Below are 12,486 nucleotides of genomic sequence, written 5' to 3' on the forward strand. Positions count from 1 at the left end.
TTGTTCGCATTGGAACTGGCCTCTCATTACTGGGTCCAGATTCCCACTGTAATACTCCAGGGGCTTGTATCCCAACGAGGTTCTGTGGGTGAGCACTGCTGTCATAACGTTGCCATTCGTGAGCGAGAACAGGCATAATTAGGAATCCCGAGAACTGGAGCCGTGCAAATCACTCTCTTGAGTTCTGTAAACCCTTTTTCCATTGCCTCAGTCCATTCATTTTTTTCCTTTGTTGCCTGGGCCTTCTTTAGGGCCTGGAGCAAGGGCTTGGTATACAAGCTGTAATCGAAGACCCATGTTCTAACATAATTGCACAGGCCTAGGAAGCTCTGCATTCGCTTTACCGTGAGCAGCTTAGCCGTGTTCATGATGGCTTCAGCCCTTTCTGGGGTGACCTGTTTCCCCTCATGCGAAATTAACTGGCCTATGTACAGCACCTCTTGTTGACAGTATTGTAGCTTTTCCTTGTCAACCTTATATCCTTTCTCAGCCAGTATAGTCAGTAGCTGGATAGAATCGCGTATGCATTGCTCTTCAGTGGTGCTGCAGATCAGAATGTCATCCACATACTGCAAAACAACACTGTCTACTGCAATATTACTTAGGTCCATTTGCAGGACTCTGTTAAACATGGATGGGAAGTCACAATACCCTTGTGGCAACCTCGTGCTTTTCAGACGCATTTGTCTGAAAGTAAATGAGGTCAGATCTTGTGAGTCACCGTGCAGCGGGATTGAGAAAAAAGCATTTTTCAAGTCAATCACTGTGAAATATTTCGCCTCGATTGGTATGTTAAACAGGATCGTAGATGGATTAGGGGCTAGAGGGAACTCGGCTTCGACAATATCGTTTAATGCTCTTAAATCTTGGATTAAATGCCAAGACCCTCCCTTTGATTTCTTGACGGTGTAAATCACTGTATTACAGGGTGATTCTAACGTCACTAGGATGCCCTGGTCCGTCATGGCGGCAATTGTCTTCGCGATCCCTGCATCCGCTTCTCTGGACATGGGATATTGTCGTGCTCTTGGCAAAATTGCTGCTATCTTCAGTTTGATTTTCACTTCTCCCACCCCCTTTAGGAGGCCTACGTCATAGGGTCCTGTAGTCCATACTGAGACAGGCACCTAGGCCATGTCATCATCAAAGTATGCAGGACGGATCAGCGCCAACATCATTCTCTGTGGCACTTCTCATTTGATCATTTTGACCCAGAATGTGAGACTTACTTCCACCCTCATCTCTTCTAAGTCAGGGTGTTCTTCGAACAGATCGTCATCAGTGACGTCAGTCACTCGATACCCTTCTTCAATGGCGATAATCGCACACCATTGCCTGCCTTCGTCATCGTAACCTTCGACCAATGCTACTTTCTCTCGTACTGCTGCAATATGTATCATCAAGGGAAATACTTGTCCCCCTTTTTCATGCATAGGTATTCTTGGTCTGAATAGAAACTCGTCAGGGATTCTCATGGTCCTCTCTGCAAAGCCTGGCAACCCCGCCATAAACACACGTATGCCATATGCGAAGACTTCTGGTTATAATGGTATAGCTCTCATGGCTATGTGTCCTGAATATGCTCTGATCATTTCGCACACGTTTGAATAATGCATTCCTGGAGTGGAGCATACTATGCCCTCCTCCGTGAACTAGATCGTCATATTCAACTTTGTCATCAAGTCTCGACCCAAAATGTTTACTGGGGTCTGACGTGAATATAATAAAGGCACATTCATCTCACATTCTCCTACGGAGACAGGGCGTGCTTAAAGGGAACTCTGCTGTGAGCTCCTGTAAAACTCTGAGTATCTATGGCTTGGCCGGACAAGGAAAACTTGCCTTCTCGCATGGACGAGCGAGTTTCACCCGTGTCAACTAAGAAGGAATATTCTTTCACCCCTATGACGACATTCACCCTTGGTTCCCTGTTAGGGTCTGATGTCACTGATAGGATAGAGCACATCAGAGTTCCCAGTGAGCTGTCCTAGTTCATATATGAGTTCGGTCCACTGTGTGCTTGTGGATTTTCTCCATTCCCAGAGTTGACTCCCCTGCCGGAGTTTGTGCCCTGTGACATTTGCGGTGGTGCCTGTTGGGATTGCCCTTGTGGCAGGTTCCCCTTGTTCGAGGGTTGAACCCCTTGCTGTGCACCTTGCTGCAAGCCTGGTGCTTGCTGCTGCACTGTGTGATTTAGTGCACCGCCCTGTTGGGAGATTACAGGCGGATTCACCGTACCTGTTCGAGAGCATACTTTGATAATTTCTTTTTGCACCAGCTTCGCTTCCTCACCCTTGCGAGTTGCCTCCTTTTTTCGATTCTTTTCTTGCAACAATCTACAGTAATGTGCAATAGTCAACTGTATTTCAGCCCACGGTTTAGCTTCTACTCCTACCAATTTCTTGAGCTGTTTCTGCAGCGGTTCTGGCAACCCTTGGCACAATATATGGCATTTTGAGCACCCATGCGTCTTGGAAGTTCTGGATATAAATCAACAGATCTTCTGACTCCTTCATTTTTCGAGTCATTATAGCTCCCATATCGGAAGTGTCTGGGTACAGCACTCGTAGCGCTTTCCACACTGCTGCTCTACAGTTATTAAATGGCACTCCGTCATGGGTAGTGTTAATTATGGTTACACCAGGACACCCTGCCCGTTTCCACACTTCGTCTGCTCTCTCACCAAGTATGGCGATCAAGAGGCCCTTAATGTACACTATAGCTAACGTGACACCTCCTGTCATTTTTTCTAACTCGTGTATCCACTTCCCGGCTCCCGACGTCAGCAATGGAAGCTTGTTTTTTAGGTTCTCTCGATCCATGTGTGGCCATGGAATATATTGTGGTCTTACTCCCCCTTTTTCTAGCAGCGGGAATCGGAATGCACAGTCTTCCCTCTCTTTCCCCATGGCTCTCCTGTCTATCGCTGGGCTAACATTCCTGCATTGCCGTCTACCTGGCAATGTCCTCAATCTGTCTACATAGGCGGGTGCTGACAACCCCCTCTGACCGTGGGGTGTTCCTACATGTCGGTCAGGCTGCGCGGCAGACTCTGATGTCCTGGGTGCGGACTCACTAGCGTCTGACCATCATACCCCTTTGTCCCTTGGGAGCTGCTTTTCGTGCGTCTCCCTTCTTCGTTTGCCTCGTCCTCCGTCTCCTCTCCAGAGTCGGACATTGATTGTTCCGAATTCGCGCAACTCCTTGTATCTTCGTCATTCTTACTAATTGCTAGTCTGTCCAGGGACAGTCTCCTGCTCCCACTACTTTGGGTGACATCCTCAGTGTCATACAGCTGAGTGCTTTCCAAGCGCTCGTCTTCCCTTTTCCCTGTTGGAGTTTGGTTCCAGCCCCATTTCATTGTATATTTTATCGATCGTTTCCCTGATGCTTCTGGTGTCGAAGTCATCTTCAATATTTGGCCCCCCCGTGCCTGGTACTGAGTCGTACGCAGGAAAGAATTCTTCAATGTCTTCACATTCTACAACATGATTGGGTTTTTTAACTTCCTGCTCCAAATATTCGAGATCCCGTGCCCTCTGTCTACGCTTACGTTCTATATCATCATCGACTTCCTTGCGCTTCCTCGTGTCTTCTCTAGTCTTATGTTCTTCCTTTCTCCTTTCATTTCTACGTTCATTTGCCCTTCTAACTTCCTCATCTTCCCGTCTCTTTATTCTCTTTTCACGTACTCTTTGCTCTTCTTCCAACCTTTTCTGATTCTGTCTGAACTGGTCATAGGCTGCCTTCTGTTTGCGATCGAGCTGCTTTTCTTGCTCTTTGCGATATAGCTGTTCTCACCTCAGCCTATCTTTCCTTTTTATCCTTTCGTCCCTTATTTCTCTTTCCTTCTCCTTCTCCCTTCTCTGTGTCTCATCAGACTCCTCTCTCGGTCTCACATCATTACTTCCTTTTCCATTGAGTTTCAATAATATCTGTCCTCCCATCCATTCATCTTTTGCGAATGCTATCTCATCTGTTCTGTCTTCACTTCCTTTCCATTTTGTTCCATCTCTCTCTTTATTGAGAGGTGCACAAATCTGTGCCTTATCCTTCCTTTTCTCATCATGTCTCTCCTTGTCCCTCGGGGCTGCGGAGGTGAGATTCTTCTCCTGATCTTTTCCTTTATTGTCGTCACTACTATACGTAGGCGACTCATATGCGGGGTTGCTGTACCCAGTGGCTGCCTTAAGCTCTCTTAGCAGGTAGAGTCCCTCTGATTTACTCCCCTCGATCTCTGGCACAGGTGGGGCTGGTGGCGCGGTAGGCATCTCACCCCCCTCCGTGCATAAGTTTAATATCCAGTCTGCAGGCAGCTCTTCCCCCTTCGACTGTTCAAATATTTTCCAAAGTTCTAGAACACTGAGGCGTTTCTCTAGTTTTGTGCCTGTATATGTGGCATGCCAATAAGTCATCATATGTTGTAAGACGGCTTTAGATAAGGACCCGTTCTGTGGCCACGGCATAAACATCTTGTGGGCGGTACCCTTAACCCACTCGGTGCTATATTTCGTAAGCTTGGGTGCATGTTTAGGCAGTTGCTTAAATAAGTGGGCAAGTGGTGTAATATCCTCCATGCTTGGATACTATTTCGAACAATATTTTCATGCAATTTCAATTCTCCCAACAATATGAGCGAGCACCAAATACCGCAAGCTCCAATCCAATCTTTTCTGCCAAAAATGTTATATCATTGATTTACTCTCAATTACAGAATCGCGTAAAACCCAAACTTCATTTCAAACAATCAATGGTGCACAGTTCTTTACATGTGACATACAACAGAACACGTACAATAGACACTTGACAGACTAGACAGACACCAGCTGGACAGATATATCTCTGCCTTCTAATCAATACCCCGACATGGAATTTAAATGAACCCCCTTAATGAAGTCTTTAGAGATGGTCATATCCTAATCGTCCCCTATTATGTGGGCTCTGAGTTCACGTTTCTTCTGACCGCTATATTAAAGCGCAGGAACAAGGCGAATCCTCTCTTTTATTATCTCAGGTGTCCTCTCTGGTACCCTCTGTTTTCTCTCGGGTGTCTCTCCCGGTAACCACTGTTTTCTCTCGAGTGTCTATCCCGGTAACCTCTGTATTCCCAATTATACTCGAGTCATTATCCGCTTATATACAGTCTTCTCTACTTCTAACTATTTAGTTTTTTCCGCCTCCCTCCGTTACCTTTCCCTTACTTGTTCTAATGCCTATAAGACATTTGCCAAAGTGTTGAGTTTTTTGTTTGACTCACCGCTCGCATGGTTCCTCTATGGATTTTCGGGATCACCTCCCCTCCTTTACTGCCTCCTTCGGTCTTTTCGTCCAATCGGCTGCCTGTAGGAATGAGAAGGGTTATGCTCTGTAAGGCAGGTTCCTTCAGACCCACTGCAGCTTTTGATGGACTTACACTATCATTGTCCACGGGAAGCTTCTCAGTCTACTCAGCCAAATGGCGAAGGTCTTGTGATATTGCCGAAGACCTAGAGTCACTTCGTGTCGACGGTCAATAGATGTCTTATCAATAATCGATATTCACTAGTTGATGGTCAAAACCATCCTCTGCTACAAAGTGTACAAGAGGGCGGAACGACCTCTGATGGGTCCTTGGGATCAGAGCTCACCCTCAAGTACTTTTAAGATGAGATAGCTGCACCTTCAGGAGGATGGAGTGCAGGATTCTCTTACTCCAACACAAATCAATAAGGACAAGTCAATGGTTTGGCAAAGGGAAGTCTGTTTAATGACAAGTACAAAAAATGGGGAAACAAATGGAAATCAACATTGATGCGATCGCCTGTCTCGCTTCAACTCCCACGAACTTCATCCAAAAAGTAACAGTTATACCGAAAAATCGTCATCATTGACGTGTAACACTCAAAAGTTTATCATGCAGTTCTATTAGTTGGAAAAGATAACTTTACTATAGGTACTATATCTGTATATGGTAACAGAGTGTGAGGATTGGATAACTTTTATCGGGTGGGCATCTACACCCATCCCTCTACATCACACGTGATATACGTCACTACAAGTACGACGTCTTATTGGTTCTACTAGCTATAGGACTCTAGATTATTTGGTCCATTGTGATTGGGTAGGTTACACCCCTTGACATAAATCTCCACTTTAATTAGCAGCATGCGGAATGGACACCAAGGTGCATTGTGCCCCGAGATTCACCCTGCCGTTCCTCCATCAATCAGTAGTTCAGGGCTATGTGTCAATTAGTTGGCTAAGGATGGCCTCGAACTGTAGCTTCTTATCAGGAAAAGTTATGGCATCCTCGGGTTCTGGGTGACATCAGACGTTGGTACCTCTTCGCCCTTGGCTGGTCACGTGTCTGTTCACTGTGAATCTGCTTCATTTTCCTTCTTTTTGTGTATTTGATTCTTCCGTAGCCTCACCACCTGCCTGGGTCCCCGTTATCTTGACCTTCACTGGCTGGCTGCTATGCTCTGAAGTTTTGATTCTTCGAGGTTGCCACTCTCCTCCCTTCCTTAGGTTGACCTCGAATTCCCAGTCATGAGCTGCTTCTTACTGAGTTTCGATTCCGCTCTTTCCTTTGGCTTTGGCGGGAATATGAATCTTGGCCTTGTTAGCCCTTTGCAGCCTGGGCTTAATTCTGCTTTTACAAAATGGAGTCGCACTTGTATAATGTGCTTCATTGAGGTAGATATATAATTGGCGCTTGCCGCTCTATTCTTCTGCTAAGCATTGCAAGCAGTACCGTTTCCTTGGCTTCTTGCGTTCTAAGCCTATTTACAGGCATTTGTTAGTTGCATATTTTCATCTCACTTCATGGTTACGTTTCTCATGCTGCAACGTTGTTTCTTCTTTTAAGTCTGTCGCACCATTATTCATAACTTTTCGTCTTGTGTGTCATCCTTTCGATTGTCGTTTATGTTCATCTGTACGTCTGTCCGGGCTCTTATGTCATCACCATTTGCCTTCCATTAAGGCTCTTTGGGTCTCTTCGGGGACAGTCTGTAAGTAGTCTTCATTTCGTGTCAGCTGCTGGTACGGTTGCCTTAGCGGGTACCGAGCTGCCCATGGTTGTCTGGTTATAGGCACTTCAACGGGCACTGGGCAGAGGCCTAGAGCTGCTCTCTGTTGGTTCATTTGTTCCTTGTACGTCAGATACCTTGGCAAGTATGTTCCTGGTACCTCAAAATGTGGGGCTGGGGTGCAGGCCATGTCTGGGACCTCCTCTACACCCTTGCGGCACTAATGAAGCAAAAGCCAGCCAGCTGTAATAAACAAAAACTACCACTGGGTGGCTGTGCTTCATTGGTGCTGGAGGACAGAAGCCAGAGACTGCAGGCAGGAAAGCTGCATCTCGGTAAGTGCTTATTTTTTTTTTTAATAAGCACTAGCTGCGTTTTTTTCCCTAAGTTTTCCGGGCTGGAGGAGCCCGGAAAACTTAGAAAGAAAACAGCAGCTTTTAAATCGTTGTATTTATGTTTGCGGTAGCTTCAGCTTGGAGCCCCTTGTATTTAAGAACGCTGCAGGTTTCTTTCTAAGTTTCCTCTGAGTCAGAGGAGCCTGAGAAACTTAGAAAGAAAAACAGCAGCGTTTTTGAAACACAACCACGTTGTGTTTCTGCCTCCCGTGGCTATCACTTTGAGACTCCCGGGCTTCCATGCCACGTTGTGGTTGTGCCTGCAGCAGCTTTCACTTTGGGTCTCAGGGGCTCCCCCGTGGGAGCCCGGGAGACTCAAAGTGAAAGCCAAGGCAGGCTGTCATGATGCCTACCCCCGGGCATCAGGACCAAGGCCCTCAGCTCCGGGAGCAGGCATCCAGACATTTGTTTAAACCTCTGCAGCCCCGGCTACGGGCTGTCTGTGTTCCGTCCTGGCGCCTTAGGCGCCAGGCTCATCATAGAAATCAGTCCTGGCGCCATAGGCGCCAGGCTCATAGACTTTACTTACCTGATGCAGACCATGCTGCAAAAGAGTCCAAGCCTACATGAGGCCTGGATGGGACTATTTTGTTACAGGGGCTATTTTTTACTCGGGCGTGGCTCTAGGGAACTTCTTACCTGGAACTACTTTGGAGGCTATTTAAACAACACCCGAACAGCAGCACATGCTTTGTGTTTTTCTGCATCCAGCAGCGTGACGCTCACCGTGCCTGCAGCCAGCATCCAGTCTTCTGCCACGCCCGCCTCGAATCCGGAGCTCCTAGAATAAAGAAGAAGAAAAGGACAAGGTTAGAAAACAAACTTATTTCAAATTCCTCACCTAATTCCGGAACCATTTCATCTCCGGACCTGGAAAGTACATCAGTCCTGCACACGTCGCTTCGCCAGCTCCAGCACGGCACCATACTCACCAGTTCTCACAGCATCTTTCAATCCGGCACTGTCTCCATCATTTCTTCGCCGTAATCCGGCACCTAGGGGACACAAGAAAAAACAAGGTGAGCCAAGGGAATCAAAATACAACCTCTTACCACCATAGACTTACCTGATTTACCACCGGCGGTATTATTCCATAACTCTCCACATTTTCATATGCCGCATCTGTAAAGAGGGAGAAAGACAACACGTTGACGCATGCAATAGTTACCGGACAGCGTTGGGTAACACAGACTCTTACCTGAACGCCAGCAGCAGCTACAAGACCTTCTTCTCACAAACTCAGTTGCAATTTAAGGAAGGAAGGGGACAAGAGTGAACATCGGGCACATTGGACTCTTTGAACTTGATACTTACCAATCCCACCAGGGACTTCAGAGTCAATACTTACCGGAACTCTCCCAACGCCTTCAAACGAGTGAAGTAACTGGTATCTACACGCCCCTGCAAGACACGCAGGATGGAGAGCTCATCTTTTATGAACATAAGGTGAGGTTACTAAGGGGATATCGGAGGTGATTAGTGTGGGAGAGCGAGAACAGTTGGGAGGCCATCACTAAAACCCACAGGTGGTTAATCCCTGTCTCCACTTGCAGGAAAATGCTTCTTCGGGTCCAGCAGACAAGAATAGGTGGGCCAGTCCAGACAGTCATCTCTGCACTACGCATCACGTTGAAGGAGACCGCAGCTGTCTGGGTCCGATCAACACCCCTGTGGGTTCCAGGTGAGCGTAACAGAATGCGAAGCCTCTCTACAAATACCCACCCGGGTGTTATGGAAACCTCGGAAACCGACCAACTGGCCCAATTATTGGGGGAAGTTAGGGCGGAAGTACATGCCGCTCGCCAAGAGACTAATGCCTTCAGGAGAGAACTGATTGTCTCAAAGGAGCGCACGGATGATCTGGCTAGGCAACTACTTCAAAAACAAGCTGGGCAAACACCCCTACCTGGATATGGGGGAAACCCAACCCCCGTTTCATCAAGCAATCCTGTGCAAGTGGTTTTACCAGGAAATATTCCATTTGCTCCACCCGAACGCTTTGCTGGGGACCCCAAAAGGTTCGCCGTGTTTATGAACCAATGCCGCTTGCACTTTTTATGCAGACCGGGAGCCTTTCCGAATGACCAAGCCAAAGTAGCCTTTGTATTGTCATATCTTAGTGGCAGCGCAGCGGATTGGTCCATTCCATTAGTCAACCAGGATGATCCTCTTCTCCGAGATTTTCAGGGTTTTCAAAGGAGCATGGAAAAACTATTCGCCAGACACTCACAGGGTCAAGCCCTGGACAATGAACTTTTATCTTTACGACGAGGTAACCAGGATCTGCTAACCTATATTGCAACCTTCAATAGGTTGGTGGTGAAAACCGGGTGGCCGGAGGAAAAACTAATTACATTGTTTCATCGTGGACTTTGGGAAGAACTCAAAGATGTCTTGGCTCAAGTTGTGAACCCACCTCAGGATTACACAGAATTTATAGACTTAGTGGTCCAGCTAGACCACCGACTTCAAAACCGAAAGACTGATCGAGCTAAGTTCGAGAACCGGGTATTGGTTAAACCCAACGTTGCCCCCAAAGGAACAGATGCATCTGAACCTATGCAGATCGGGGGGGTTAAAGGACCCTTAACTCAAAAGGAAAGAGAAAGAAGACGACAGATGCAGTTGTGTCTGTACTGTGAAACCTCAGGACATTTTCTACGGGATTGCACTACAAAACCACCCAAGAAGGTGGTAGGAGTTGCTTATAAAAGCCACATAGAGCCTGATTCGGGAAACGACCATGCCCGACAAGCGTAGAGGTCCGCTTGCCGAGCTTAAAGAAGGACACTCAGACCTCGCATCTGATCATCCCAATGGTCCTACTTGTTCCCAGGTAGCCATCACGTATGCACGCAGTAAGGGCATACATAGATAGCGGGGCTGTGGGAAACTATATGGACCACGAATTGCTGTCAAGGATGAATCTACCTCTTTGCAAAAAGACCACATTCGGATGTCATCACCAGAGTTGATGGAACTGAGTTTGCCTCGGGGCCTGTAACTCATTCCACTACAGAGATGACACTGTTGAGTCAAGATGGGCATCAAGAGACTATTGTGTTTGATCTAATCAAAGCCCCACAGTTCCAGATAATACTGGGGATGCCATGGTTGGAAACACATAATCCTTGTATAGATTGGCGAGAGAAGAGAATAACCTTCCCGGATTGTGCACACACCTGTTACCCGGAGAAAACTTTGAACAAAGGCCTGGCTACAGTCGTTAACCCAATCGTGCAGTTACCTCAGGAATACCAAGAATTTCAGGATGTTTTTCAAAAAGAACAGGCCAATACATTACCTCCTCACAGATCATACGATTGTCAAATCGGCCTCCTACCCGGTGCACAACCCCCATGCAGTAGAATCTATGCCCTCATGGAATCTGAAAATCGTCACCTACGACAATACTTGGACCAATACCTTGCTAATGGCTTTATTCGTTCTTCCAAGTCTCCTGCACCCTCAGCTTTATTCTTCGTGCCAAAAAAGGAAGGTGACCTTAGAACGTGGATAGATTACCGTGCATTAAATCAGATTACGGTAAAAAAACGATACCCATTGCCTCTGATCCCCGAATTACTAGACCAAGTAAAGGATGCTTGTATCTACACTAAGTTAGATCTCCGAGGGGCATATCATCTGGTACGTGTCAAGAAAGGCGACGAATGGAAGACTGCCTTTCGCACCAAGTACGGATTATTTGAATATCAGGTGATGCCCTTCGGGTTGTGCAATGCACCAGCAGCCTTCCAGTATTTTATGAACGATGTCCTTCGTGAACTCATTGACGTCTGTGTCGTCGTATACATAGATGATATTCTAGTGTACTCCTCCTCAGAATCAGACCATGTTAAGCACGTGCGTGCAGTCCTTGAGAAACTACGTCAGCACAAGTTATATGCAAAATTGGAAAAATTTGTTTTTCATGCTACGGAAGTTGAATTTCTTGGATTTATCCTGACTCCAAAAGGAGTCCGAATGGACTCTCGAAAGGTGGATACAATTCTCAAGTGGCCATCACCCAGTTCAGTCAAAGGGGTACAAAGCATGCTCAGATTTGCTCATTTTTACCGCAGATTCATTCCGGACTTCTCCCATGTTGTACACCCCATCACAGCACTTTTGCGAAAAAACAGATGCTTCTCGTGGACCGAAGAGGCTGAAAAGGCCTTCCAAGAGCCGAAAGCGAAATTCACATCAGCACCTGTCTTAAAGCATCCACGCCCTGAGCTTCCATACATAGTAGAAACTGATGCATCCAGTTTAGCCATGGGAGCTGTCCTGTCCCAGAAGGATCCTGAAACCGGTTAACTTCACCCAGTAGCGTTTTCGTCCAGAAAGTTCTCAGCACCTGAGTTAAACTATGCAGTTACCAATAAAGAGCTATTAGCCATCAAATCCGCCTTTAAGGCTTGGCGGCACTATCTTCTTGGTGCCAGGCATTCTATTACCGTAATCACCGATCACCGGAACCTGCAGTATTTAAAAACAGCCAAAGCCCAATCATCGCGACAACTTCGATGGGCATTGTTCTTTGCCAAATTCGATTTCGTGATCACTTATCGACCAGGTTGCAAAAATGGCAAAGCAGATGCCTTATCCCGAATAGGGATGGGAGAAGCATATGCAAACCCGGAACCGGTGCCAATAATTCCTGAGCAAAGAATTTTTGGCATAACTACTCTACAGACACCAGAAGATATTCATTCAAAAATCCAACAACTCTTCGATCCAGCAACCCTGCATGACTCAGTCGTCAATGACCTACCTTACTATCAAGGACGACTATTTCTACCACACAAGGAAATACAAGAACTAGTCATCTCCAATTACCATGATACCCTGATGGAAGGGCACCCAGGTATCACAAAAACTGAAGCAAAAATTAAGAGACAGTTCTGGTGGCCCACTTGGCGAAAAGATGTAAAGTCATTTGTGATGTCTTGTGGCATTTGCGCCCAAAACAAAAGCCAGAAGAAAAAACCCGCTGGCCTTTTACAACCTTTGGATATTCCACCTACACCTTGGCACACCTTATTGTTAGACTTTATTACAGATCTACCTCCATGTAATGG

The sequence above is a fragment of the Ambystoma mexicanum genome, chromosome 6q (assembly GCF_040938575.1).
Source record: "Ambystoma mexicanum isolate Mex_15411 chromosome 6q, UKY_AmexF1_1, whole genome shotgun sequence".
Taxonomy (NCBI): domain Eukaryota; kingdom Metazoa; phylum Chordata; class Amphibia; order Caudata; family Ambystomatidae; genus Ambystoma; species Ambystoma mexicanum.